Here is a 6,297-nt window from a genome sequence, read left to right on the forward strand (position 1 = left end):
GATGTTTCAGAGCAGTATACCACTACTTTAGGGTGACTGTTTTGCAGCAGTATCACTAGCTGAGATGGTGGTCTGAAGGAAACTTTGCAGGCTTCAAGGAAATTTTCTGCTCTCCCTATTACAGTGAGGCAGCTCCTGACTTTCCCTGCTTTACTGAAAATGAAACCTTAACAGGGTTGTGTGTGGTTTGGGTTTTTGTTCTCCCTTCCTTGCCTATTTATATGATCAAATGTTGAAATCTGCTCCTACTTGCTTGAGAGGGAGTGAAAACAGCTGAGAAATGCTACAAAACTAAGACCTGATTCTGTTTTCTGGCCAAATTGTGTTTATTGCTTGATCCATGGTTGCTGTAGTGTTGGGAATGGCACCTCCACATGAGGAGCAGTTTGGGCAAGTGGCTTTGTGCTGTAACCTCTGCTTGTGCCTTGAACAAGGCCTGTGGGGAAGAGCATTTTAAGATGTAAAACACTCACTGCAGGCCTGGGTAGGTGGTGGTGTTAGGGAAAGGAGTGTATTTTAAAAGGGTTTGGGGGCGAAAAGGAAAGCTTTTGATTTTATTGCTAGACAGGAACATCTCTAAAAGTTGTTTTGCTTGAAGACTTCACTGGCTTGTATAAATTTAACTGTTATTAAAAAATCCTTAAAATGTTAAGCATTTTTTTCTGAGAGAGGCTATCATTGAAAGCAATTCAAATGTGAGGTAGAACTAAGTGTTTGAACACAAGACACTTATTTTAGCTGCTTTGGTGTACCAAAATGCAGTTGAGACTTTTGAAGTCTCCTCTTGTCCCCTCTCCCTTCCCCAGAGCTCCCCAGGATGGTCAGGCTGACCCTACTGGCTCAACATACCTGAGCCTAGCCGAAACTGTGTTAATCTACACATTCTTGTAAATCCCAAGGGGTTTGTGGCATCTCTGGCATTTATTTGTTCTCTCACTTTGGGGGAAGGGAGAAGACAAAGGACTTGGCTGTGAAGGCAGCCAGCACACTGCCAGGCTTTGCAGCAGCACTTCAAAGTGAATGTTTTGTTTAGTAGATAAGTGAAAACTGATGTAAATTTGGGGTGAAGATACAATAAATTTACTGATTCTTACCCTCTCCTCCCAATAAGGAATGAAGAATGTTAATAATGTAAATATTAGAAAATAGTCCATCATTACATTGATGAAAAGCTTAATATTAAACCAAATGTATTTATTCAAATTTATATTCCTTACCTTGAAGGATTGTAACATTGTGATGTATTGTCTTGTTGAATTATAAAAAACAAAATAACAAAAAACTCTTAAAGTGTGTAAAGGAGAACCCAGTACGAATACATGGGATCATCGCACCCGTTTATAACAGAATTAGATACTGAAGGCCTTAAAGCTAAAATAGAAATACTCTTCAGGAAAAGTGGAGGCTTCATGAAATGTAACAGCTGTCAAATGTGTAACAAGTATTTCTGTAACAGTTCTTTGGACTTGAAATGGTTTTGACCTGACATTCCCCCCTCGGCGATCTGTTGGTTTTTTTGAATTCTGTATTTGGTTTTGCCCCTTTTAGTACGACAGATGCTAAAATGTATGACACTGCTATGTATAGTCTATCTTGCAATAATGTTTTCTCTGTTTTTTTTTTAAAACTATTTTCTTTAATTTATTTGCAGGAGTCGGAAGCTTCAGATCAGGAATATCCCGCCTCACTTGCAGTGGGAGGTAGGAAGTTACTTTAAAAAAATTATTTTTGCTTAAAAACTCTGCTTCTGTTTCTCTCTTCATCCATAGGACTTTTCCCCTTCCCCCACCTTTCGCTTGCTTTGCACACACCACCCATTCTGTTCTGGGGAAAAATCCTTTGGAAGAGGGAACAATAGAGCCTTCTAAGCAATTCAGATAACTGCCTTCATTTCTGTTTTCCAAGTTAACCATAAAAAATGTTGAAATGGATTCCTTGGTGAATGCTGACTTCCTGATGCAGTCACTCTCTTTGACTGAAAGCTCATCCATTTTGGATCTTGCTGATGTTTGGTGTATGAGTTCAGCATACTTAGTAAAAGTTCTTATTTAAATACTTGGTCAAAAAGTTTTACAGAAGCAGAAATTTAGTTTTGGTCCTTCTTTGGGTGTGGATTTTTTGGGGGGCTTTTATTTTCCTTGCTCCTTTGTGTTGGTGGCATTATGGCAAATTGTTTGTTCACAGTGTTCTGATTATTGGCTCTCACCAGTATAATATGTACTTGCTATTTACACTCCACAAATAGCGTTCTAATTTTTGCAGTAGATTGCCAACTGTGAGAACAGATAAGTTTTCTTTACTGTTTTTCTGCCTTGTATATGTCTAAAATGTTTTTTTATGTTTTATTAGTGTTAAGTCATCCTCCTGCCTGAGGGAATTTGGAGGGTGGTGGTTTTGGGGATAAAGCTCTGGTAGCATTGTTCTCCAGTGGGCTTGGTCTGTTGCCTTCATCTGACTTTCCATCTGCAGCTACTTCTTTGTTTGCACTGCCTGATTGCCTCCTAGCTTTGAAGGAAAATGGAGGCAATGGTCTGTTGAATCAAGGCTGTCACCCACAGGGTCTCTGTCAGGTATCACACCACCTCTCACTGCTCCAGCCTGCCTCTCTGGTGCCAGCTGTCCATTGAGCTTTTCCTCTGCACTTCCCAAGCCTTGCATACTCCTCAGCTTAACCGTATCCACTTAATATCTCTTATTTCAATTTCATAACTTTTTTTTTTAATGTCAAACTTCTGGGAAGCATAGTAATAGAGATGGTTGAGGCTGACTAATTTGAAAATTAAGTTATTTTTTGGTACAAAATTCCTCTGAGGGTTTTGTGTAGGAATAGTAAGTATCAGAGCAGAGGCATACAACTCAGAGATGTGAATAAACAGATGTTTAACAGAAGTGCTGTTGAGCAGAGTACTTAAAAATGCTTCTACCTGCTCATGACTCCTTACACATGTAGCAAATACTGCTTGTATATGATGGGTATCTACCCTGTTTCCCATTTGATTTCTGACTTAAATGATCCCTCTTCTCTGTTGTTGCAGTTTCTGTAGTGATCTCTGGTCTCAGATATTTTCTCTGCCCATCTTTTTAAAAACACTTTAGGAAGACAAAGGAAAAGTCAAAATTGTCCCTGTTAAAATCATCTCAGCATTGCCTACATGCTCTAAAGTTACTTTTACAGACCTGACCCTTTGAGCACAGAATTTATAGACCCAAAACTTTCTATAATACTTTTTTTGTGTTCTCCTGAAACACCAGAGTTGCCTGGCAAGTACACTTTGTCCACTAACTTCCTAAAGCTTTTCTTTGTAAGTGCTGGTGGTCTGGCACCTCAGTACTCAAGCAGGTAAGATTTGTCTGTCCTTAAAACAGTGCTGATAAAGTACAGTGACTGGTGATTTAATTCATCAGAGAACTGTCTGGTGTCAATTTACCTTGGGTTCTGGTATATTTTTTTTTGTGTTAAAATCCTTGAAAAAACTTTCTTTTGAACTCTGTAAGAAGGTTTTTGATGATTCCCCCTTAAAACAAGTCTTTCTTAGTAGGGAGAGTAGAAATGTATGTGTTCAGAGAGGTATTTATATTGAAGCAATGTTCTTGCAGAATACTTTCTGAGTGGATGGTATGTGAGTGTGCATGTGTAGCAGCTGGAGTGATTTTACTTAGATTGTGTTTTATAGTCCCTCTGTGCCAATTCACTTGCCTCATCACCCCTTTGTTAATTGCTTGAATCAAGACTGATTTCTAATAGGTGTGAAATCCTTAAAACCAGAGCGAAACAACTGATGAAAGAGGTCTTTAGGTTAGTTAGCCCAGCCCTCATGTACGTTCCAGATTGAAATACAAAACACACTTTGTACTCTGCACCTTTCCTTTTACTGTGACATAGGATATGTGAAAAGAACAGCAGATTAATGTTCCTGTGAACTGTTTTTCCCCTGGTATAGCCACTATTTGAAAGGTTCTGGTGCCATTCTTTGCAAAAGCTGTAGTAACTATCTTGTTTTCATTTTTTTTCTTTATAAAAACAAGCTCTTTATAAAAAGCCCATGGGAGTGCCCCTAGAATTCAGTGTGCTTGCCTCTGGTTCAGTGATTCACAGCTGTTCTTGCTGCCAGGGTGTCACACAGTGGTCCCTGTATGCCTTGGGCCATGTGGGACTGGGACCAGTGAGGACCTCTATGCACAGAGGCTCATAACAAAACACCCACAGGGCCCTCTTAAAAGGAAGACATCTATAACCTTCTTAAATTCAGCTCATCTGCAACAGAGTTTGGTAGTAGCTCCCACTTCTGAGCACCGCAGATGAGTTTTGCCTCCTGGTTTCCAAAACCAGAAACTTTTTCAGGAAATATTGAAGGTTAATTTGAACTGAGAATGTTTTGAGATCCATCACCTGAGGAAGGTGCCCCTTGACTGTTGATATAGGTCCTTTGTTCTCCGTGTAGGTAGAAGCTGGCTTTTGAGATTTGTGGAATGCTGGAGTAAATCTGTTTCTGGTGAAAACTTAGAAACTGTTCCACTGGTGTACCCTCTTATCTTTCTAAGAGATATGCATGTCTATTTAGTAAAATTTAATGCCATTAGTACAAGAGAAGAAAGAAAACACTGAACTTTAGTGATAAGGAAATTTTGACTTCCCCTCGGACATAACTGCATGTCCTGAAAACTCATGGTAAGACACTTGGCCCACAGTTATTCCATGTAGATTGGGAAACAGTGGGTATAAATGGCCACAGAGTAACAGGCATTTATTAGCAAGACTTACCAGGAACGAAGTCCTGAAATTCAGAGTAGCTATTTGCTTTTCTGACTGCCCCTTTTGACAAAAATATTCCATCTAGTGTTCTCCTTCATGTAGGTTGACATTACTGATTAAAATACTGGCTCTTAAAACCAGCCATAGCAATTGGGCTTGTTTCTTCTGGGTTATGTTAAGACCTCACTATGCACTTATCAGACCATCATGATATAAGCAAAAAGGTGAGATAGCTCTTTTAGACCATATTCAGAGCTAAGTGGTGGAGAAAAGGGCAGATAATGAACTGCTATAATCTGCTGAGCTACTACTTTGAAGCAAAACCGTAAGGTTGCTATCCTGAAGAGCTCACTTGAAAAGTGCAGCTGTAAAAGATAAAATTCTAATTTATTCCAAGTCATTCAAGGTTAAGTTTGTACAAAACTTATCTGATAATTAATTTGAACTTCACAAGACTTTTGGCAAGGTTCTGTGGGTTTCTGTATGTGTGGGTTGGGTACTCTTGTGCTCCTTGCCCAGATAGGAGAAACTGGAGGTGGAGGGAAGACAGCATCTCTGTATGAGCTCAGAAAATTTAGGAGTTGCCTTAGACTGTAGTTGGAATCTGGACTGATAAAGGATTAGCCAGGGTCAAGTTTTCTACTCATGCATGAGTTCGCTTGCATCTTGCCCCTACCTTCACTGGGCTGTCTCTGAGGATTCTGGATCAGTGACTGCTTCCATAGAAGCATCATGACTTCTGCATGCATAATCTTCCTTTTCTGCTGCTTACACATAATTTGCCTATAGAGGTTACTTTATCCATAATTTGTAATTTGGAGCACTCATGCATGATCAGATCTTATTGTTTAAATAAATCATTTTATCTTGTTGCAAAGTCTGTTTCATGAAGCAAACTCTCAAACAGTTAGTGCATCATTTTTAGTGGTAGTATGTGGGTAGTAGGGTAGTAGCAGTGTAATATGTAGTGGTAGTATTCTTCGCCTTTTCTGTCCTCACTCTTGAAATACAGAGCCCAGACTGATGCTAAGAATCATGACCAGTGTAGGGTTTGGAAAACCCTTGTTTCCTATTCTCCACATATACCAGTCTTATCTCTTACTCATTGGAAACAAGTACCCTGGTTCTGTGCTTTTTGCAGAAAAGCAAATAGATCTCTTTTTACTCTTCCCTGAACTGCAGTCTGTAGCTGATTTGACTCCTAATTTGTAATGGCAAGTACTCTCTCTCTTAGCTTGTGTGTATTCAGCACTGGAGGTGTATTTGCAAGACAAAATTATAGGCCCTCTGGAAGGAGATATAGGTATGGTGATTTAAAACTGAAGTACCTAGAGTTGGTTTCTGGTGTAACACAATGGGGATTCAAGCAGAGTTCTGAGAAGGAGCTATGCAATGCCAAACCCTTATATCTCTCTTTCTTTTAAAACATTTTAAATCTAGCATCTATGGGTGTAGAAGATGCTTCAAGAGATTTTCTCTCCAAATATTTTTTCCATGTTTAGTGAATAAAACACTAGAGAACAGACTTTCAGGACACAGATGGT

General features: G+C 39.3%; 1 protein-coding gene across 1 annotated transcript in view; it reads left to right on the top strand.

Moving 5' to 3' along the window:
• Positions 1-1,630: 1,630 nt before the first annotated feature.
• The window catches only part of IGF2BP3 (insulin like growth factor 2 mRNA binding protein 3), an 87,874-nt gene continuing 83,207 nt past the window's right edge, over positions 1,631-6,297 (top strand). The window contains exon 1 of the mRNA XM_031057621.1: positions 1,631-1,700. The gene's annotated coding sequence lies outside the window, so the exon portion shown is untranslated. The remainder of the gene's footprint in view (positions 1,701-6,297) is intronic.

The sequence above is a fragment of the Geospiza fortis genome, unplaced genomic scaffold, assembly GCF_000277835.1.
Source record: "Geospiza fortis unplaced genomic scaffold, GeoFor_1.0 scaffold95, whole genome shotgun sequence".
Classification (NCBI taxonomy): Eukaryota; Metazoa; Chordata; class Aves; order Passeriformes; family Thraupidae; genus Geospiza; species Geospiza fortis.